This window comes from Dermacentor variabilis, chromosome 8, assembly GCF_050947875.1.
Source record: "Dermacentor variabilis isolate Ectoservices chromosome 8, ASM5094787v1, whole genome shotgun sequence".
In the NCBI taxonomy this organism is placed as follows: Eukaryota; Metazoa; Arthropoda; class Arachnida; order Ixodida; family Ixodidae; genus Dermacentor; species Dermacentor variabilis.
Genome location: NC_134575.1, coordinates 163,124,160 through 163,148,714, shown reverse-complemented (window position 1 = coordinate 163,148,714; position 24,555 = coordinate 163,124,160). Strand labels below are relative to the sequence as shown.

Sequence of the window (24,555 nt, the reverse complement as noted above, 5' to 3'; positions counted from 1 at the left end):
TGCACTTTGCGAGTTTCCTTTAAAACATCCGGTTCAACAATGCCTCGTGCTGAGTGCTCTTGATAAAGCGCTTGGACAAAAGTTCTCATTATTTCATTCTGCTGCATAATGTGTCTATGCAGTTCCATACCCGTCAAGTATACGCTCACCTTCCCGGCAGGCCTTTTCTCATTGAGGGTTCCATGTCATATGTGTTCCCAAAACAGTTCGCTCAGTGTCTGCAGCTGTAGATTCACTGTCACCGATCCTGTTTGCACGAGGCCTTGGCGGCTGATTGCACCTTGTTGCAGAACCACGTTGATCAGCGCGGTAGAACTAACCTCGATGGGAAGGTCCGCCTCTGGCTCACCGTGCATTTGGTATCGGGTGAACATAACAGACTCCGATGACGCCTTGTCGACGAAAAATGTCCAGCCCGCACGGCTGGTCTTTGAATCCTGTCGACTGCACCAAAACGTAGCGTTCTTAACTAGAATGACAGCAGAAATGACATAATCTTAGTGTGACGGGTGTCCTCTGCCATTTTATTCCAACTTTTTCGTCTTCAGTTCTCCCCTAGCCTACTTCTTCATCTTCTTTCATGCATACAAAGCAGACTGCTTCATCTCGCATTGCAGTGTACACTGAACACTGCGTGTGACACAGTACACACAGTGCACACAGTACGTGTGATCCGCATCATTTTTAGACTGAATTTATCTCCTTAAGAACGGTGCTCATTAATGCAACACTTTCATTCGCAGTGAGCAAAAGCGGCTGTCGTGTCCACGGTAGAATTGATTTAAACGGCTTTAACCCTATGACCACATCATTGCCAAATTCTTAGGGATCGTAGTCGTTACAACGGGATACAAGTGACAGGGAAATGAGGAGGTTCATGAACGGCAAGTAGGTAGTAGCTTGCACAAGACCCTCACGAAAATGAAATGACTCTTTGAGCAGCGTGGTCAGGAGGCAGTACTATGGTTTCAACATCTAAGAAACATTCCCCAAAATGTGAACAGAAGCCGACAAAAATGCGGGCATTTCTGGAAAGGTCAAAACGCTCGAAATATCAGGAGGTCATTAGCTTAAATATATAAGATGACCTAAAAAACACGTAAAGTTGACAGGGCGGCCAAATTTTGACACATATAAGTTGGGCTGTTGAAGCAGTTCAGCTGAAACCCGATGGTGCGAAATAATGCGAGAATGTCGGCCAGTGTTGTAGATAGGTCAAGTAGGTCCTGTGGCCGACGCCAGCGCCCGGCAGCGGTCAGGCGAGTACCCGTATAAGCGAGATGCCTGGTCGTCAGTAGTTACAGAGTGATTCGGGTCTGAAATATTGTACGCGGATTCCATCACATTAAATACCGTGTCATTCTTCGACGGCTAGTACCGATTCTCGGGCAATGAGGATGGGAACAAATTGTCTCATGTGCCGACTGTCACGTTTCTCGAACTACCAACATTCCTTGCCCGCCGTAGTTGCTTAGTTTTTGTTGGGTTCGGCTGCTAATCACGAGGTCGCGGGATCGAATACCAGCCACGGCATCCGTATTTTGATGGGTGTGAAATGCGAAAACCCCCGTGTGCTTAGGGTTAGGCACAAGTTAGAAAACCCCAAGTGGTCCAAATTATACCAGAATTCCCCACTACGGCGTGCCTCATAATGATATCGTGGTTTTGGCACGTAAAATTCCATAATGTATTACGAGACATTCATTATTCCTGGCCTTGGCACTTGTACAACCCTTGATTACAAGTGTTAGAAGTAGTGAGGAAGGTCTTTGAGTATGTGGGTAGGTTTTGTGGCGTTCGATACTTGCTCGTGTACATTGCGGCTATATTATAGAGGCAGAACGGGAACATGGTAGACCATATGAAGATATATATATATATATATATATATATATATATATATATATATAAGACGGCTGGATGCCGTCTTCGCTAAGGAGATTACCCAGGACTTTATTCATTGTGCTAGCGAAACGGCACTTCCTCGTGTTTAGTTGAAGTCCGGCATTAGAAAGGCATGTGAGGACTTTATCGAAGCGTTGCAGATGGTCAGTGAAAGTCGAGGTAGCATAGACGAGTTTTCCACTTGAGGCCGTGAAGAACAGTGTCGATCATTCTTTCAAATGTGGCGGGAGCATTGCATAGACCGAAAGGCATTTCGTTAAACTCGTAAAGACCATCCGGAGTAGAAAAGACGGTCTTTTCTTTGTCCGCTTCGTGCATTGGAATTTGCCAATATCCGGAGCGAAGGTCAAGGCTGGAAAAGTATTGCGCGGATTTGCAAAGAATCGAGGGCGTCATCGATACGGGGCATAGGATATACATCCTTACGGGTGATCTTGTTTAGCGCGCCGTAGTCAACACAAAATCGTTACCAATCCATCCTTCTTCTGCACTAAAACTACGGGTGATAGCCAGGAACTGGCAGAGGGACGTATGATGTTTCTTTTCAGCATATCGGCAACGTTCTCCTCGATGATTTTGCACTCGGCCAAAGAGACTCGGTAGGGACGACGGCGTACAATAGTCTGGCCATTGGTGTCGATACGATGGAAGGCAACGGAAGTCTTTCCGAATGACGAAGTATCCATATCAAAGGAGGCCTGATGCTTCGTGAGCAATTTTAGCAACGCTTCACTCTGAGCAGCAGTAAAGTCAGGACTTATCACGGAAGCAAGGGCAGATGAAGTAGATTTGCCCTGGTGAGCAAGAGCTTGCGAGGCGGCAAGAGAAAGCAGGGAGACTGGTTGGGTATCCACATAACATGTCACTGCAGAGCCTTGAGGTAGGAGGATTGTCTCCGTGGTCGCGTTTAACGCGATGACTTATGCAGAACTTTCTTTGAACCGCACCAGGCAGGAAGCGAAGACATTCCCACGGGCAAGACAGCGGCCGTAAGGAGTGATGAGCACGTCACCATTGGTGATGTCCGTAGAAGAGAAACTTATGATTTGCTCGTGGCCGGGAGGCAGTACAGAATCGGCAGCAGTGAGAAAACGCAGTCGTGGCTCATCGGCACTCCCGCTGCAATGAATACTCTCGGTCATATGGACTACACGTTGACGGCAAGAGATTAAAGCGGACGCTGACAAGAGCAAGTCCCAACCTAAAATTAGTTCATGGGCGCACGGGAATAAAATCGCGAACTTGATGTGATGATGGATACCATCAATGAAGACGCGTGCTGTCTATTGAGCTGATGGTCGAATTATTGCTCCATTAGCCCCAATCAGGGATGATCCAATATAAGGCGTCTTCACTTTCCGCAGACGAGAGCACAGGTCCGCCCGCATAACAGATATAGTAGCTCTCGTGTCAATCAGAGTTAACAAACGCACACCCTCCACAGACACCAATAACATGTTCGAAGGACGTTCAGGAGGACTTGGAGCACTTCGCGGCGATGACGTTTCTCCTCCAAAAACTACACTCGTTAGTTTTCCGATCGCTGGACATGGAGTTGGGAGACAGGTCGAAGTGGCGAAACAGAACGTCGGAGCGGCGATGGGGAGCGGCGTCTCGAGGCACGTGTGTTGTGTGGGTATTGGAGAAGTCAGCCGGAGATGGAGATCGGCGAACGGGAGGATTATCGTCATAACTGTGGCAGACACGAGGAGGTGGCTAATCGCGTTCAAAGGCAACGTAACCACGACGTTCGTCTTGCTGGCGGCGTCAGCAAAACCGGGTGATATGTCCTCGAAAGCCGCAGTAATAGCAGACAGGCCTCGACGAACGCCAGGCCAAGTAGTAAGATGGGTTAGGAGCTCGGGCGACTAAAGGTGCCAGATCGTCGTGAACAGGCGCATGTGGTGCGATTGGAGACGGCGCGGCTGGCATTGCAGCAACCTGGGCGTAAGAAGCCGGTTGTGGGCAAGGAGAAGCGTTGGTATGGTGGGCGTTCTGCAGGGAGGCCAATTCCTCCTTAATAATGCCGCGCAGGTCAGCAGAAGCAGGTTGGACATGAGCGCTGCTGCAAGGGGGTGAGCCAAGCGCTTGCAATTGCTTGCGAATTATGGCTCGTATGATAGACCGGAGCTCAATACTGTTTGCCAGGGAGTTGTCGGAAAAGTCCGGTTGCAAGCGGATTGATTGCAGGGCGTCAAGGCGCTGACAGACGGAGGCGACGTCTGACACCGTTGACGGGTTTTGAGCGGCCAGTGCGTTGAAGGCTGTGGATCCTATGCCCTTAAGAAGATGTCGCACGCGGTCAGTTTCGGGCATGGCACTGTCGACACGGCGGCAAAGCGCGAGGATGTCCTCAATGTATGAGGTATATGACTCGCCATAGTGCTGGACGCGCTCAGATAGCCTCTTTTTCGCAACTTGCGAATGAACCGTGGGTGTGCCAAAAATCCGTCGTAGCTGCTCCCTGAAAGACGACCAAGCACGGAAGTCCCTCTCGCGATTCAGGAACCATGTCTTGGCTACTTGAGAGACGTAAAATGGTACGTTGATTGACCTCGATGTCTCGTTCCAGTTGTTGTATTCGCTGACACGATCGTAGTTGTCGAGCCAGTCTTCAACGTCCTCACCAGGCAAGCCAGAGAAGATTTCAGGATCGCGATATCGGTTGTTGGCAGGGCTGGAAGTGGGGGTGGCTGGCACTTGAACCGAGATCGTGGACGCTGTGGTCTGGTCTTGCGACATGGCGGCCTCTTGGCGTAAGCGGCGTGCCGAACGTAGCTCAAGGAGAGATGTGGAAGTGGATCGAGGTCGAAGGGATCTTAAAGCGCCTCCACCACTTGAAATACCACGGTCGAGACGGCGCTTTATTCCAAGAAGGAAAAATGGCGTCGATGCAAAAACGAACACGAGCCGATGATTGATGATGACTGTACAGATGAAGATGAAGTCCGCATAAATGCTTACAATATATATTAAGCGTGAGAATTTAAGTGTAGAGGTTGTTTTAGGTTGTCTCCGTGCAGTCATAAACTCATCAACGTTACGCAGTCTAGTTTTCCAGGCTGTCGAGGGAGTCTACAAGTGAAAAAGGTTAAGTAACATTGTTTGGTGCACTAATAAGTAGTAGGTGAAAGTTTGCAAGGGAACCTAGCCAATTTACGGAATTCGAAGACTTTGAATTGCAGTTGGTCATATTTTTAATCCGAAATATTGACACTTAAACTTCTTTATCATTTTCTTATCGTTACCACCTCATATATACTGTCTAAGTAACGAATATTTTTCCCCTGTAGAGCCACGTGCAACCTTGAGGAGGGACCATCAGCAGTAGAGGACGACACCACAGCAGAAGCAATTTGTACGTCGATACAGCGAGGTACATCTTCCCAACAGGGAGCAGCAACTGCGACCATGAACAATTTTCAACGGGCCACACAGATCTACATGACGAGGACGAAGCCACTGTGCAGGCGACCAAAGAGCCATCGAAGAATACATTAAAAAAACGTAAAGCAAATGACGTATTTGAGCAACAGTTGTACTCCCATCAACAACAAAAAATGGCCGCAAATGAGGCATTTGTCTTGTCCATAGGCCCTGGACAGAATGACCAGGAGAGCAGCAGCCAGATGCAAAGTACGAATAATGGAAATTATCGCTGAATTTGACGTCTGGTTATTCACTAACATTACAACGATTTTCGCTCTTGCGTTCAGATTAAAGCAGGTGGTTGCAGTTCCTCGCACTGCCTCGAAAAATGACATGTTTTGCACTGTTTGGTACAGTACATTTTAAATAATTTATTGCGGAAACGGCCTCTGTTATTTCGTTCGTATCAAAGTTCTCATTATATTAATATATATTTTTTTTTACTTTCAACTTTACCTAGATGTCAAAGTGCACTGTAAAGTTTCATGCAATACTAGTGCTCACGAGGCAAAGCGAGGATAACCGAGAAGTACTCGGAGGAGAAGGAGGAAGTAAACTTTATTACTCTAGAAAGAGTAATTCAGCGGTCGGGCCGGATGTCTTGATCTTCTAGTGGTTGATGAAGATCTCCGGCCTGCATGGTGGGCGCCCGTATTCCAGGGCACCACTGAGCGTGGCTGCCTGTCGGGCATGATCCACCAGCTTCTGTTGGAGGCTAGGGTCACCGCTGGAGAGCACGCTCTCCAACTGCTCCGCACTTGGATTTTCTATTTTGTGGAATTCGCTCTTGCGAATTTTATTTGCGAATTATTTGCGAATTTTATTTTGTGGAATTCGCTCCTTATTCGTATTGCACTCCCATGTGATGTGATAAAATGTGGGTATTGCATCACACCACGGGCATGAGTCCCTGTATTGACTTGGGAACACTTTCCATAGTATATGTAAATTTGGGAAAGTTGTTGTCTGCAGCTTTCGCCAGTAAACTGCCTGCTGTTGAGTGAGTGTATTGTGGGGCGGGGGATATCTGATCCTCGTCCCTCTATGGTAATTTAGTATGTAAGAGTACGCTGTGATCACTGTCATGAAATCCTCAGGATCTCTGTTTAGGTCCGCTCGGTTTGCATGCTCGCGAGCGATCCTATCAACGCTTTGGTTGCCCTCAATCTCAGTGTGCCCAGGCGCCCAAAAGATGGTGTGTCTAATGCGTTTATTCTGTTGGCCAGCGCGGAGGAAGATTTGGAGCGCTTTTTGACCGATTCTGCCGTTAATGTAGTTTCGGCATGCTTCCTTGGAGTCTGTTAGAATTATAAGCGATCTATTTGTGCGGTAGTCCTCCACAGCTGCTAGAGCAACAGCCATTTCCTCTCGCTCGATTACCGTACAATCCCGTGCCTACGCGCAAGCAATTTCCCTAAAGTCCGAGTCTATTACTGCCGCGACAACTCTTTGTTTTGTTTCCCTTCGTTCTCGAGGATATACCGCGGCGTCCATGTATACCGTGTTCGCTTTTGTTGCTATGTATTCTTCTACATATTTTGCCCTAGCGTTCCGCCTGGCTGTGTGTAAATTCGGGTCCATTTTTCTTGGTAGGGACCCTACCTTGATGGTGCTGCGATACTCATCGGGTAGGTTTGCCGTTCTTTGTTCTTGTCTTTCAATTTCTTTGTGCCCCAGTGTTTTTAGGAGCTTTCTGTCCGTGGTAGTCTGCTGGAGTCTGAGCAGCTGCGACCCTAATTGTGCTTCTTTGAGCTCCTCGAACGTGTTGTGGAGTCCGAGGGCCAGGAGCTTCTCTGTCGAGTTGTTGACCGGCAGGTGAAGCGCTGTTTTCAATGCTTTCCTTATGATGGCGTCGGCCTGATCCCGTTCGCCTTTGTTTGTGTTGTAATAAGGGAGGGCGTACGTAATCCGGCTGATTATGAGGCTCTTAATCAACTTGACCATATCTTCCTCCTTCATGCCGCTTCTTTTTTGCGAGACGCGGGTGATCATACGTGCCACCTGTGCCCTCGCTTGCTTGAGTAGACGTATGGTGTGTGTGCAGCGCTGATTGCTCTGCACCCACATTCCCAGAATCCTGACGGCTTATTTTTCTGGTATCTTTTGTCCTTGTAAGGTGACGCTGATTTGTTCTTTTGAGCGTTTTCCTCTTCTGAGTCTCAGGAGCCGATTTCTCCGTCGAGCACGCGAGGCCTCTTTCCCTAGCACATTCTTCCACGCATGTTGCTGCGGCTCGTAGTCGTTCTTCTTTTCGGCTGAGCGAGCCTTGGTTCGTCCAGACGGTGATATCGTCGGCATAAATGGCGTGATGTATTCCGTCGATCTCTTCCAGCTTCCGGGCTATCCCAATCATTGCAATGTTTGAAAGGATCGCTGAGATCACGGATCCCTGCGGGGTTCCTTTGTTAGGCGTGTGGAACTTGTCTGTCCGCAGGTCTCCTAACCCCACCGTGGCTGTTCTGTTTGATAGAAACACTGTCACGTAGCCGTGGATTCTTTTTCCGCTTGTGAGATCGTCCAGACCCTTGAGGATGGCCGCGTGGCTGACGTTGTCGAACGACCCTTTGACATCGAGTGACATTATTATGTTTTCTCCGTTGTAGGGGATGTTGCTTAGAACCTCCACTTTAATTTGCAGTATGACGTCTTGCGCTGATAATTTGGTGCGAAAGCCGCACATACTATGGGAATACAGATCTTCATCTTCCATGTATTGTTGTAGCCTCCTTGTCACGATTCGCTCGTACAACTTGCCAAGGCACGAATTGAGTGATATCGGCCGTAGGTTTTCTACTAGTAGCTTTTTCCCTGGCTTGGGCATCATAACTACTTCCGCATGTTTCCATTCCTCTGGCAGTGTCCCCGCTTCCCAATGTGTATTGAGGAAGTTCGTCAGCTGTGTGACCGCCTCATCACTTAGGTTGCGTATTAGCGCGTTCCTTATCTTGTCCGCGCCTGCTGCTGTGTTCCGGGTCGATGCCTTAACTGCTGCGAAAACTTCCTCCTGAGTGATGGGTCTGTCTATGTCGGCGTTTTCTTCGCCTGGGTATCTCTCTGTGTACGCTTCGGGTTTATCTTGCCCGTAGCACTTTACACGGACCTTTTCCAGTAGCTCTTCTTCTGTCCCTTCAAATTGGTGTACTAGTCTTTGGATGGCCTTGTTACTTTCTGACTTGGTCTTGGTTGGGTCTATTAGAACCTTGATGATACGCCAGGTCTTTGCGGTGCTGAGGGTTCTATTCAGCGAGTCGCTAAACTTTTGCCAACTTTGTCGTGTGAGTTGGGCTGCGTATTTCTCTGCCTCCTTGGTAACTTCTGCTATCTTCTTCTTTAGCTTCTTATTTAGTCGTTTTTTCCATCTTTTGGTTAGTTCACGCCTTGCCTCCCATAACCTGAGGAGTCGCGAGTCCACCTCCGGTGTTTGCTCTGACCTTTTGACCTCTTGGGTGTATTGTTGTTGCATTTCCTTAAGTTGTTTGCACCATTCCTCTATGGAGGTTATCCCACCCTCCATGTGCTTGCATTCTTTGCGAAAAGCGTTCCAGTCGGTTATTTTTGCTGTTCCTATCTTGCGCTTAATGTTCTCTGCTGACACTTGCGTTCTTATAATGAAATGGTCGCTACACAGGTTCTCCAGCAGGTTCTCCCACGTGGCTTGCCTAGCTCCCCTGACGAATGTCAGGTCTGGGCATGTGTCAGGACTAACGCTGTTGCCTAGGCACGTTGGTTGGTTTGCGTCCGTTAAGAGGTTGCAGCTTGTGATTTCTGCTGCGTCACTAACTTGCATTCCCTTCTTAGTGTCTTTTTGATATCCCCAGCTCTGTCCCCTGGCATTAAAGTCGCCCATTATAAGCAGGGTGTTGGATTTCGCTAGCTTGCTGGCTCCTATGAAAAGTTTCTGAATATCCCCGTCATTTTGTCGTGGTGGACTGTATAAGATTATGATAAAATTGCTTCTTTGTTTTCCCTCTTTCTTTGGAATTATCTCTGTCACGATGTGTTCTATCCGCGTATCCAGAATTTCATCGTGTGCTATGGCGACTAGTTTTTCACTAATTAAGGTGGCCGTGCGATCTTTTTCTTGGCACGTGTATCCCTTGAGTGTCGGCACGGTGTTTGTCTCCTGCAGCGCGATTATGTCAGGAGGGGTCACTTTGTCGGAGCTCCTGCACGAGATGATGGTATTCTCCGAGTTCCGAGCGCTTGTCAAAAATCCCCCGAATGCAGATTGATCGCGTGCGCTTGCTGCGCAAACGATGCAGCAACAATGCCCGCACCGGCTTCCGTCGTGCAGGGTTGCTCCATGCCATGCTCTAAAGATGCGCAGTGTTATTAAACACGAAAAGGAAAACACTTAGACCGCGACGATGCTTGCAAGTTGGCGCGTAAAAGAAAAAGCGCGCGATCTCGAGAAAAAAAGAAGAGAAAGAAAATGGCGGGCGCGCGCGTCCGCGGTGCTGATTCTCTGCGCATGCGTTGACACGGTTGCTGTGGCAACACGGGATCTCGGGGCGCTCGGTGCAGCGGCAGCCGGTTGGAGAGTAGAGCGTCGGACTTGCTCTTGGTGCGCCGTCGCCGACGAGACGTAACCGACCGGAACCGCCACTCGCCCGCGCGCCGAGAACGTCGGACTATAACTTGGCCTTTATAGTCCAACGTTACGCCCGCGCGCGCGGACGCTACGTCACGTCGGCGAAAACGACCCCTCTATTGGCCTCGAGCTCCACCGCTGGAAAAGCAGGCGCCACCGTCGGCGTGACGTGCTATTAGGGATCAAGTGGACATAGCAGCCGCGTCGGTTGCTTCGGGAGCGCCGAAGCGAGCTGAAAACAAGAGTTTAAATTCCCTCGTACGCTGCGGTCCTCATTTAGTGGCGAGATTTTCCCGTTTCGAGCTTCTCCTTTCGCAACGCTTGAAATCACTACAATAGGTAGTGGCTGCTTTGAAGGCGCGCAACATGGTAGGCTACTGCTCGGTGCCGCAGTGCCGGATGTACGTAGCGGAGCCCGGTGTCAGCCTTATTCACACGTAGCCACAGGACAAGGAGCTGCGTGAAGCTTGGCTCGCGAAACATAAAACCGGCAAACAGTCATCGGCTATAACTCGGGTATGCAGGAAGCACAGACGCGAGGAAGATTTCTGCTACGGCGCCGGGTCTGCGGTGTTCGGAAAACACTCACTGAGACGCTCGCCCGAGTCCACTGCCCGACTAATGTCATCACGGTTTGGTCTATGAACTTGTCGATGCTATAGATACTGGCAAGTTCACTCGAGTGGAGAGGGAGCGGTAAGAAGCACATTAAAAACAAGCATGGCATATGGTCATGTGTGTGTTAGAAATCGATGCACTGGATTACAAAAAAAAGAAGGAGCGGGAAATCGCACGTTGAGAACACCGATAAACATACAGTGCGAGCGAACTCGAGAAATAATATTGAAACGTCCAAGAATTCAGAACAAAAAAAAAGACTGAATCGTCGCGGCGGCACATCATAGTCCTCCCCGGGGTAGGCGTGGAAGTCTCTACAATGAAATTATTTTTGAACAGCTCTGATAGCGCCCACGCAACAATGGTTTTGTATACTGTCAAATGCTCATATTCTGCGGCCTAAAGCTCATGGCACGGTGCGAAAACGCGCACGCGGCGAAAGCGAAACAGTGCGCGGACAAGCATGCAGACGCGCAGTCTGTCGCTGCAAATCTGTGCGATCGCTGCACTGAGGCTTCATTCAATTACGCTCCATTTAGTTATAAAAGCACTATAAGAACATATCTCACATAGTTTGGTCTCATCGTTTACCTACCTTTCACGCAAGAAGCCGGTTCGGGAGACTCCATCGCGGCTACCGCGTGCAATGGCGTTCACTGTATGTACGTATTCGGTAAACAAACAGCATCTGTAAACGATTCTGGCCTTTCAGTTCGCCTAAGATTATTATTTAGAGAGTAAAGAACTCCTCTCGTTTCGAAAGTACTTACAGAAATGTCCGGGAGAGCTCGCGCGTGGTGTTTTCAGTGAGCGCTGACAGCAAAACTTATGAGGAGCGCACCGCGTTATCCCTCATACTAAGCCAGCGAGGCGCTTGCAATAGATGGCGACTCCGTAACTCCTCGCCGCCAGTAGTTGGGCGCACCGGCGCAGCCAACGTAAACCGGCGGCTTCCGACGCGCCCCGACGGGCCCGACGCCGATATGGCTCCTGAGCCATTCGCGCGTCGGAGTCGGCGGAACTCTCGCACCACAATGCATTGCGCGAAGAAAAAGGCGCCAACACAACTCCGCAGACGGCTTTTGCGGACGGTGCGCGACTTGGCGAACGTTCTGCGCATGCTCCGAAGATAGCAGCCGACGGCGCGCGCGTTGAAGTATACAGGGGATGGCATCTCGGCTGGCGCAGCGCAACCGACGTGGCGTGACTGACCGCGAACGACACTCGCCCGCGCGCCGATAACGTCGGACTATAAACGTGCCTTAACGTCGGACTGTAAACGTGCCTTAAGAATGTGTGCCGACTGAAGAAAGGCTGCCACGGAGTGCTTCTTACGGTTACGCTAGCTGGTTTACTCCATAGCACCAAAAAGAAAGAAAGTGAAAGACAATAAAAAAGAACTGTATCAAAGCCCAGAATCAATTATCGCTCGTAGCGGCTGAACACTGTTAGGATGATAAGCCCAATCCAGGCGACGAACGGCTAAGCTTTATCAAGAACACTGATAACGCCGGCGGGACGAGCACTGTGGAGAAGTTACGTGCACGTGAATAGCCTTTAATTATTTTATTTTTGTTTTGTTTTGTTGACGTCATCACCACGTCACCGCGGGAAGTTTGAAAAGCTTAAGGTCAGTACGCCACGTGATGGCACTCAAGCGAACTAAAGCCTCGTATTCAGAAAAGCTGGATACCCGCCGTGGTTGCTCAGTGGCTATGGTGTTAGGCTGATGAACACAAGGTCGCGGGATAGAATCCCGGCAACGGCGGCCAGATTTCGATGGAGGCGAAATGCGAAAACACCCATGTAATCAGATTTAGGTGCACGTTAAAGAACCCCAGGTGGTCGAAACTTCCGTAGTCCTCCCCTACGGTGTGCCTCATAATCAGAAAGTGGTTTTGGCACATAAAACCCCATCATTTATGAGCTGGATAAGTTATGTCTGCACTCGTCTTCGCCCTATACTTAGAGCCGCTCAGTCGGAGCATTTGTCCACTCCGCCCAATTCTAGCACTTTTTCTTCCGATGGTTATGCCCCGTGACGTTGTCCGCCCATGTGGCGGTGCCTATATCTCATTCTTGCATTGCAATACGCAATCAGCTAGGCACAAACATGACGAACTAATAATGTTTCTTGCTGAGTTTGGTTTCAAATTTGACGTCATCATGTTCACAGAAACTTGGTACGAATCTGAAGGGGAAGTACTTTACCTGCCTGGTTTTCAAACTTTTTTTCTAAATCGATCACATCGCGGTGGTGGGGGTGTTTTGCAACTTGTATCCGAGCACATGCCATGCAGCTTACTCACCGAATTCTCGATAGAAACGCCACATTATGAAGCCTTATCCTTACAGTATCAGAAATCTGTATTTGTTGTGCTGTACCGCCCACCGAATGGTAAACTGGACGCATTTCTTTCTTTTCTAGAGAGCGTGCTCAGTTTTGTGTCATTAAATAGGCTGCACATTACAATTGGGGGTGACTGCAACATTAACCTATTGCAAAATACGTATCAGTCACGAGAATTGCAGGTAATTTTGGACTCATTTGGTTGCAAAAACGTTACAAGCGAGCCAACACGCATCAGCCACTCTTCTGAAAGTCTTCTGGATTTATTCGTAACTAAGAGCATTGAAGACAGCATACAATCGGGTGTTGTCTCAGCAGCCGTGAGTGACCACTTACCTATTTATATGTTTTGTAAACACGGTGAAATTATGAAAAAAAGTGTGAATCATTCTGAGTCATTCATTGTTCAAGAGATAAATCCGAGAACATTAAACAACTTTAGGGAAGAAATCCAAAAAATAATTTGGAACCCTGTCTTTGAATGTGTAGACGCTAATAAAGCCTACAACATTCTCATTTCTATCCTTACTGAAGCCTACAGAACCTGCTTTAGATTCAAAATGGTAAAGAAATCCAGCAAGATACGTAAGCCCTGGCTCACAGATGAATGTCTCAATATGATAAGAAAAAAAATATGCGTTGTATTCCGCATTTCTGCAAACAAAAAATCGTGCAGACTTTCTTGCTTATAAAAAACACAGAAACCTGGTGACAAAGTTTTTACGGAATGCTAAAAACAGCTATTTTGAAAACCTCTTTGGGAAACCGGGCGCTCGTGGTAATGAAATCTGGTGTGAAATGAACAAACTATTACAAAGGGGAAGCCGCCACAATGAAGGACTTGAAATAATAATTGATAATGAAGCATTGAAAGGGCAAAATTTGGCGAACAAGTTTAATGAATATTTCATAAATCTAGTTGACAGCGTCCATGATGACACTGCCACGAGCTTCCTGGAAATGCAGATTACGAACAGTGCTTTTTTTGAGCCGGTATCTCCGGAGGAAATATTCTTAGTATTTTCATCACTAAAAAACAGTAAAGCGCGTGATATAGATGGACTTCAAATAGGACCTATTAAGTTTGTACTCGATCTCCTGGTACCAGTTTTCACCCATCTGTTTAATACTTGTTTGTCTACAGGTGCTTTTCCAGACAAAATGAAGCTCGCAAAGGTTTCGGTGTTGTATAAGTCTGGAGACAGAAACAATTTATCCAATTACAGACCAGTGGCAATATTACCTGTTATTTCGAAAGGTCTGGAAAAAGATATTTGTAATAGAGTGACAACGTTTTGTAATAGGTTTTCGATTATAACGTCCCAGCAATACGGTTTTCGAAAGCAGGTGTCAACCGAACTGGCTCTATTGTCGCAAAAAGAGTACATACTTAATGGATTTGAGGAAAGGAAGTTAACCCTTGGCATATTTGTCGATTTTTCGAAGGCGTTCGACAGGATTAATCATACCACTTTATTATGCCAATTAGCACATTATGGGTTTCGTGGAATACCTTTAGAATTACTAAAATCATATCTCGAACAAAGAAAACAGTGCATCGCTATTTCAGGCGAATATTCATCTTTGCTTCCTGTGAAGGCTGGGGTTCCACAGGGCAGTATACTGGGACCGATCTTATTCAATCTTTATGTTAATGATTTAATAAGCATTAGTGATCAAGCATATTTTGTTATCTATGCAGATGATACCAGCATTTTCTTTCAGTCCAAGGATATTAAGGAACTCGCAAGCTTAGCAAATACTACCCTTGATAGATTGTTTCAATGGAGCACAGTAAATTCCTTAAAGATAAACGCAGCGAAAACCAAATGTATTTTATTTGCGCCGGTGCAAAAGCAAATAAATCGTTGCTTGGATATCCATTTTGACAATTCTAAAATCGAGCTTGCAAAACAGGTTAAAACACTAGGAGTCGTTTTTCACGAAAATTTAACTTGGGACGCTCATGCTGACCTTGTAGCTAAAAATTTGGCGAGGGCATGTGGAATGATTTGCAGATTGCGACAGGTGATTCCACCGAAACTCAAGCTTCTTCCTTATAATGCCTTATTCCTCCCGCATATAAACTACGGTAACCTTGTTTGGGGGACAACATCTCAAACAAACATTCACAAATTACTTGTAATACAGAAAAAAGTTATTCGCCATATCGCAAATACCCCATACGATTCCCATACGCGGGATTTGTTTCAGTCGCTTAATGTCCTTTCTGTCAAGCATGCATACATATTTAACCTGTTCTTAAAATACAAGAGCAGCTTAAGACGATGAGCAAAACGTGAACAAGGTGAATGCAGGAGCCAACGTTTCGACAAGTGGACTTGTCTTCTTCAAGGCGACATATGCTTTCCTCGCCACAGTATATATAGGTGGGGTTCTTCTAAAGGGGAGGGGGTGTGAGGCGGGAGTGCGTGGAAACGAGGGAAAGTGTGTTAGCGTGTCGAATTAGTAAAGGAACGCTGTGTGCAAGGTCAAAGCCAGGACCCCCCCCTCCTCACCCCAGTCTGTCAACCCACGCGCGTTAGCCGGCGTGTCAAGGGCGTCTGACACGCCAGCTGACAAAAAAAAAAGAAGAAAAAGAAGGGAAGAAAAAGGAAAAGGGGGGGGATACGCCAAGAAATCAAACTAAGTGTTGTTGCCTATAGCTTGAGGTTTAGCATAGCGAATAGATTCTAAAGCTCCCTTTGAAACGTTTATGCCTATTGGTTGTAATGTCTTGAAGTCATGGATAAGATATGATTCTCTGTATTTTCTTTCTCGTTCAGAACGGAAATTTGACTGTAAGATGTAGAGTTTAAGTTCATCAAAGTTATGACCTGGTTGGTTGAAATGCTCGGCGACGGCTTTGGGAAGCTTTTTAGCTGTGTCCGCGCGATGTCCGTTTAATCTGACGTTCATTGATTGTCTGTTTCCCCGATATATTGTTTCGTACAGAAGGAACATTCAAGCATATAAATCACATCCGAACTTGTGCAAGTGAAGCTAGATTTGACTTCATGTGTATAATTATTTGCGGTGCTTTTAATTTTAATGTCACTTTGAAGGTGCCTGCAGGTTTTGCACCTAGGGCGACAACATGCTTTTATTACGGCAAGAGCAGCTTAAGACGCACAAATTAGCATTTTCTTCGAATGAGCTGCCTCAAAAAATCATTGCAGCTGCCGTACAGCGTAAGGCAAAGAGAAATATGGGATTTGCCATTTTCCCGAACCCATAATGGTTTTAACAGGTTGCAATATCGTGTACCATTCCTGCTAAATAGCCTTGAAAAGAGGCATATAGACCCGAGGACCATCACTAGAAAACAATGGAAAGAATTTTTAATGGCAAACGACGGTCTTCAACTTAAAAAAAAAGAAAGGGGAAAAAGGCGAAGGGAAAAATGTAATGTAAACATTTTCTATTATATTGCAGGTCACTTGTTTTCGTATTACCTTTGTATGATTTTTTTATTGTCTGTACGACCTGAGTGAAAATGGTCTAAATTGGACCAGAAATGCGTATTTTTTTCCTTCCATTTCCTCTATATGTTTTCAGACATGTTGGCCTGTACGTGGGAGGCTATTGTACGTGAATACATTTGTCATACATTCCTTTTCCTGCATATGTTTTCAGACATGTTGGCCTGTACGTGGGATGCTATTGTACGCGAATACATTTGTCTTGCTTTTTTTCTGTGAGATGCAACTCATATATGTAAACAATATGTATTTGCAATGAGTGTCAAACCTTTTCGCTGCCAGTCAAACAGGGGCAAGGGCCTCGTCAAGCTGCTTGTCGCAGCTTTTTTGCTCTTGTCCTGGCATTCTTTTTTTTTCATACGCGGAAGAATGCTGAATAAAGATTTGATTTGATTTGATTTTCAACTAAGGCAATGTTCATAGTTTCAATATTCTTGGTTATGTGGTAAAGGTGTTAGAATACGCTGATGATATCGCATTCTTTTTCTATCATACAAGGGTTTCGTACTGTCTCAGTTGCACAAATGAATAGCTCTAAGAGCTCAGGGCTATGATTTGGATCTAGGGCCATTACATCATCACATTATGCTGGCACTAAATGGTCTTGTGTGCCAGCTAAATATCTGGGAGTCCCACTACGAGCGTACAAGTTAGATGCACACTACGTTCCAGCCCTCCAGCGCTGCCAAATACCTTTGTCCCGCATTGTCTTTCAATATTCGGAAACCTGTAACATGATTTTAGCAACCAAAGTTTTCTGTCTTTCAGGTTCTTCGCAGCGCAAGGCATTGCAATCAATGTTTTCAGAGGATGTTCTCAACATGTACATAGTCTTCCAGTTCTGAACGTATGAGACGCGACAACACTTTTCGACCAGTGAGTGCGAGAGGGCTAGCGTTGGTGCATTTGTATGTGCGATAGTTAGTCAGGCGCGTTGACTTTTTTCGGGACAGCTCTCGTCCCGTATTAAGAGCCTTCTTGCAGGTTAACTTGGTTCATGTCTTACCAGAATTTGTGATGTCTCCAAACTTGCTTTCTAGACCTTGTTTAGGGGGGTTCATGAGTAAGGTTTCCTTTTCTATTGCTTTTCTGACTGTTCGCTTCTGCAAAGATGATTTATTGACCGTGCCACGAAAATATATTACTACTACAACTAACCTGGGGAGTGTTAGCCAGCGCCACAACTCACAAACCTTGGCGGCGGATGTGGAACATCCTTTCTGCCGCAGGCGTCACGAGTAGGAGATCTTTTCGAATGGAGGAAACTGGCTAATAAACCCCCAGATGCTACCTAAAACAAAAAAACATACAAAACAAAAACATAAAACAAACATACACTGAAACAAACATAAATACCCAAGAAAGTGGATTGGGGAAGGGCGCCGCGATAGCACAATTGCTTAGGGCATTGCGAACCTAGTGCGAAGACGTGGGATCATTCCCCACCTGCGGCAAGTTGTTTTTTTCTTATCCACTTCCATTGCCATTATTTATTATTTCTTTATTTCAATTAGTATGTACACGTCATTTCCCCTATGCTCCCCTTGGCGTTTTTGTTGACTTCTCATGATATAATTAATAAAATTCACGCCCCTTGGTTAACAACCTTTTTTCCCCTTCATTATATAACAAGTGTCTCGAATTCGGCAACAATGATGCCTTCAGATAGCATGTCTGGGGTTTATTGGTCAGTAGCCTTGATTCAAAAAGATCACGTGCTCGTGACGCCTGCGGCAGAAAGCATGTTCCATATCCGCAGCCAAGGTTTGCGAGTGGTTACGCGGGCTAACACTCCCAAGGTTAGTTGTAGTAGTAAAACATAAATGCCCAAGAAAGTGCATGGCGAAACGGCGCCGCGGTAGCTCATGTGGTTAGACTATCGCAAGCGTAATGCGAAGATGTGGGATCGTTCCCCATCTGCGGCAATCTTTTTATCCAATTACATTGCAATTAATTTATAATTTCTTTAATTGAATTAGTAAGTACACGTAATTTCACCTATGCTGTCATTGGCGTCTTTGTTGGCTTCTCATGATATGATTATAAAAATCGCGCCGTTTGGTTAACCCCCTTTCTTATTGTATACTGAAACCTTACCAATGAGAACATGTTCTCCGAAGTCATGCATGGCTTCGGAGAAAGTAAAGCTTTGTTTCAACAAAGAACTGTCGCCTTTGTGACGTGCCTTAAGCTATTGAACACTGCTTTATTGATTGCACAAATGCCTTTTTATTCTGGGATGTCATCCATAGAGATTTGCAAAAATATTTTGATATAAATTCTCTGAATTTTCGATATCTTGTTTCATGCGATGATGTAGGTAACATACGATATGTTTTTGCTGATAGGCTTGCATAACCTATGGAAAACTAGTACGTAGGAAGACAATTTCCTCAAGATCGCATTTAATTCAAATGAATAGGCACTTAAAGGCCATTTACGATAAGAAGAATGTCAGCAGGTTTGATATCAACTTCTGATTAGATGTTTAACTTTTACTTCGAGTTTTTCGTTCTCATGGAAGGTATTGCTTTGTCTGACGTTTTCTTTGTATGTACTGCTCGTATAGATCGGTTATTACAGCATGGTGCTCATAACCTTGTGATTACCCGCCGTGGTTGCTTAGTGGCTATGGTGTTGGGCTGATAAGCCCGAGGTCGCGGTATGGGATCCCGACCACGGCAGCCACATTTCGATAGGGGCGAAATGCGAAAACACCAGCGTACTTAGATTTATGTGCACGTTAAAGAACATCAGGTGGTCCAAATTTCCGGAGTCCCCCACTGCATGGTTCGGCATGGTTCGTAATCAGAAAGTGGTTATGGCCCGTAATACCCCATAACTGAAAAAATATTTTGAATAGTTCCTGTAGATACGTCATTTCATCGATTGGAATAAATGCCATGTCAAAAAAAAAAAAAAAGCAGCCGTGGCGTCGGGGAAGCGTGCTGGTCTCGCTCCCGGAAGGCCCGTGGGTTCAACTCCCACCCAGACCAGAATCATCAATTCTTTTCAAAGGCATTATTTTAATTTGTTTACAGGAGCCTTTCTGAGAAATTTGGCGCGAATCCGAACATTCTTACGCGTTATTTTTTCTTTGCGCCATCGGACATTTTCGGTACCACGATTCGATGACGCCACCGAGTGCGACGGATTTTCGCGCGATCGGGTATACCGAGCTTCCACATTAAGCCTACATTAGCCGCGTTTACACAGGCTGCAATTAAGCCATTTATAGACAGTGGAAAAGGCACTCACCTCAAGTATTCCCGAGCCCACTTCTTCAACGCAAGGGTCACGCGTCGCGCTTTATGGGATGTAGAAGCATGGCGTAATCCCTGGCATCACGAAAACATTTTGGCTGCTAGATACTGCAGCTCGATGATTATGCCACGTGGGCACTGCCATACAGTAGCCATGCTGCGCCCTCCCGCAGCAGAACGACGTTTTCACGGTGGAAGCTAAACTGTTGTAGGGCGTCGCCGAGCGCGCCAAACGTATAGATACAGTCCCTGAGAGTGCACAAGCGTTGCGGGTTTAGTGTGGCTAAACGAACACGCACAGCTCCAGAAACAGCGACAGCCATTTAGGAAATCTGTGATGTGGTGCGCTTGCAAGAAGGTAGTTGGGCGAGAATTCTTTGTTTAAACATTTTAGTTCACTGGACGCCGTCGATGGCTTGCACTTCTTGCTGCTCGAATAATCGAGCCAGTATCATCATATCACGCTGAGTAGTAGACCAGAGGCTTGCACTGCGCGATGCTGGACGTAGCCTGGTGCCGACTTAGGGGCCTGGACTAAATCTGCTGGGGACCCTCAGTCCCCAGCAGCTGCGAAGCAACTGACCACGGCGGCGGTCAGACCTGCGACGCTGCAGAGGGTGCTAAGAATCACTGGCTCCGGACAGGCCGCCATTGGAATATGAACCTGGCAACGTTTAACGCTAGAACGTTATCTAGTGAGGCGAGTCTAGCAGTGCTATTGGAGGAATTAGAGGGCAGTAAATGGGATATAATAGGGCTCAGTGAAGTTAGGAGGCCAAAAGAAGCATATACAGTGCTAAATAGCGGGCACGTCCTGTGCTACCGGGGCTTAGCGGAGAGAAGAGAACTAGGAGTCGGATTCCTGGTTAATAAGAATATAGCTGGTAACATACAGGAATTCTATAGCATTAACGAGAGGGTGGCAGGTCTTGTTGTGAAACTTAATAAGAGGTACAAAATGAAGATTGTACAGGTCTACGCCCCTACATCCAGTCATGATGACCAGGTAGTCGAGAGCTTCTATGAAGACGTGGAATCGGCGATGGGCAGAGTGAAAACTAAATACACTATACTAATGGGCGACTTTAATGCCAAGGTAGGCAAGAAGCAGGCTGGAGACAAGGCAGTGGGTGAATATGGCATAGGCACTAGGAATAGCAGGGGAGAGTTATTAGTAGAGTTTGCGGAACAGAATAATATGAGGATAATGAATACCTTCTTCCGCAAGCGGGATAGCCGAAAGTGGACGTGGAGGAGCCCGAACGGCGAGACTAGAAATGAAATAGACTTCATACTCTGCGCTAACCCTGGCATCATACAAGATGTGGACGTGCTCGGCAAGGTGCGCTGCAGTGACCACAGGATGGTAAGAACTCGAATTAGCCTACACCTGAGGAGGGAACGGAAGAAACTGGTACATAAGAAGCCGATCAATGAGTTAGCGGTAAGAGGGAAAATAGAGGACTTCCAGATCAAGCTACAGAACAGGTATTCAGCTTTAACTCAGGAAGAGGACCTTAGTGTTGAAGCAATAAACGACAATCTTGTGGGCATCATTAAGGAGTGTGCAATGGAAGTCGGTGGTAACTCCGTTAGACAGGATACCAGCAAACTATCGCAGGAGACGAAAGATCTGATCAAGAAACGCCAATGTATGAAAGCCTCTAACCCTACAGCTAGAATAGAACTTGCAGAACTTTCGAAGTTAATCAACAAGCGTAAGACAGCTGACATAAGGAAGTATAATATGGATAGAATTGAACATGCTCTCAGGAACGGAGGAAGCCTAAAAACAGTGAAGAAGAAACTAGGAATTGGCAAGAATCAAATGTATGCGTTAAGAGACAAAGCCGGCAATATCATTACTAATATGGATGAGATAGTTCAAGTGGCTGAGGAGTTCTATAGAGATTTATACAGTACCAATGGCATCCACGACGATAATGGAAGAGAAAATAGTCTAGAGGAATTCGAAATCCCGAAGGTAACGCCGGAAGAAGTAAAGAAAGCCTTAGGAGACATGCAAAGGGGAAAGGCAGCTGGGGAGGATCAGGTAACAGCAGATTTGTTGAAGGATGGTGGGCAGATTGTTCTAGAGAAACTGGCCACCCTGTATACGCAATGCCTCATGACCTCAAGCGTACCGGAATCTTGGAAGAACGCTAACATAATCCTAATCCATAAGAAAGGGGACGCCAAAGACTTGAAAAATTATAGACCGATCAGCTTACTGTCCGTTGCCTACAAAGTATTTACTAAGGTAATTGCAAATAGAATCAGGAACACCTTAGACTTCTGTCAACCAAAGGACCAGGCAGGATTCCGTAAAGGCTACTCAACAATAGACCATATTCACACTATCAATCAAGTGATAGAGAAATGTGCAGAATATAACCAACCCTTATATATAGCTTTCATTGATTACGAGAAAGCGTTTGATTCAGTCGAAACCTCAGCAGTCATGGAGGCATTACGGAATCAGGGTGTAGATGAGCCATATGTAAAAATACTGGAAGATATCTATAGCGGCTCCACAGCCACCGTAGTCCTCCATAAAGCAAGCAACAAAATCCCAATAAAGAAAGGCGTCAGGCAGGGAGATACGATATCTCCAATGCTATTCACAGCGTGTTTACAGGAGGTATTCAGAGACCTGGATTGGGAAGAATTGGGGATAAAAGTTAATGGAGAATACCTTAGTAACTTGCGATTCGCTGATGATATTGCCTTGCTTAGTAACTCAGGGGATCAATTGCAATGCATGCTCACTGACCTGGAGAGGCAAAGCAGAAGAGTGGGTCTAAAAATTAATCTGCAGAAAACTAAAGTAATACTTAACAGTCTCGGGAGAGAACAGCAATTTACAGTAGGCAGCGAGGCACTGGAAGTCGTAAGGGAATACATCTACTTAGGGCAGGTAGTGACGGCGGATCCGGATCATGAGACGGAAATAATCAGAAGAATAGGAATGGGCTGGGGTGCGTTTGGCAGGCATTCCCAAATCATGAACAGCAGGTTGCCATTATCCCTCAAGAGAAAAGTATATAATAGCTGTGTCTTACCAGTACTCACCTACGGGGCAGAAACCTGGAGGCTTACTAAAAGGGTTCTACTCAAATTGAGGACGACACAACGAGCTATGGAAAGAAGAATGATAGGTGTAACGTTAAGGGATAAGAAAAGAGCAGATTGGGTGAGGGAACAAACGCGAGTTAATGACATCTTAGTTGAAATCAAGAAAAAGAAATGGGCATGGGCAGGACATGTAATGAGGAGGGAAGATAACCGATGGTCATTAAGGGTTACGGACTGGATCCCAAGGGAAGGGAAGCGTAGCAGGGGGCGGCAGAAAGTTAGGTGGGCGGATGAGATTAAGAAGTTTGCAGGGACGGCATGGCCACAATTAGTACATGACCGGGGTTGTTGGTGAAGTATGGGAGAGGCCTTTGCCCTGCAGTGGGCGTAACCAGGCTGATGATGATGATGATGACTAAATCTTTTAGAGCGCAGCTCTTAAGCGCCCGTTCCTGCGATGAGCGTTGACGTCGGCGGCGTAGCCGAGCGACCGAGCGAAAGATGATAGAGCACACGCGTTTCGGGAGCGCACGGACGCGAGCCGCGAACGGTGGAGACCAACGAGAGCGGCCCCTTCAGTGAAGTGCGCGTGGGAAACTGGTGTCATGCCGACCCGCCGGACCGCTCGTTTCGTAGTATCGTATGCGCGTGGTAGCCCTCGTTCGTGATTGTTTGGTTTTCTTGGTTTGGTATCGTTCGCGCTTATCTCGACTGTCATCGTTTGCGAATTTTGTAATTGATTGTATGCACTACGTGAGTTGTTTAGTACTTTTCGGAAACCACGCAGGCACCAGCGACTACACTGGAACCTTCGACGAATTCGTGTATAAAAGCCGACGAGCTTGACCCGCAGATGAGATTTCTGGCGATCGCCGACTCTGCTCGACGCTATTGTTGTGCTTGAGCGTTACTTGTTTTAAAAAGACCCAAATTTCTAACTCACCGTTTCGACACTGTGTCATTCATCACTGTCGCTAACACATGACAATATAATCATAATGCAAAGTATTGTCAGTCAATTCTTTCTGCACAGTGAGCAACGCAAGCGGTACAAGTGATTCGACTGCTGCAGGTGCTGAGCTAGCTGCCCGAGCCGCGCCGCCGCCGAGAGGATCCTGTCGTTTAGATCCTTTGCCACAATATGTTGTAAATCCAGGAGACCTAAACAGCTGCGCTGAAAATTCGCATTGGTCAGTATCGTAATCGTCGGTGAACTCTTTTGCTTGGTACATTTACCCAATTGCTCAGTGAAAGCGGCCTTGATGTGCAGCCCTGACATATTTAGCAGAAGGGACAAACGTTCGATGCCTGCAAAGTGGAGAGCCTAGACAAAGAATACTATCGTAATAATAGATTAGGCAGCTGGTCTTAGAATCCCGTTTTCAACTGTTTTGAAGGGTTACCTTTCCAAAAAGCAATTGTTTGTGCGGTGAGATTGAGAAATGCGTTATTCCTTTTCTATTTGACGAATTTCCTGTGTGGCAATGTTAAATAGACCGTCGGCGGTTGCCGAAATCTATATGTCACGTTTACCTAATTTGAAGCATGGCTGACAAAATGTTGGCGTGATGCCATTTTTTGCGACGCCAGAATGAGGACGCTAATTGCACAGGCAGGACAGGCGTACACTGCACGATTTCTATTTTACCGCTGCTCCACAGCAGCAGTTTTCGTTACGTAATTCGAAACGGCAGATGGTTACAATTTTGAAGGATACAGCGGAATGTGATAGGGCGCGTGATCAGCTTTTGGGCACCCAACAGGCTACACTGAAAAATTTGGTTGAATTGTACGAACCAGCTCATGACGGCATGATCAAAACACGGCTGAGGCACTTAACAA

At 46.5% G+C, this 24,555-nt stretch overlaps 1 long non-coding RNA gene across 1 annotated transcript in view; it reads left to right on the top strand.

Annotated features, from left to right (window-relative positions):
* The window catches only part of LOC142590702 (uncharacterized), a 171,810-nt gene that overhangs the window by 37,583 nt on the left and 109,672 nt on the right, over positions 1–24,555 (top strand). The window lies entirely within an intron of this gene.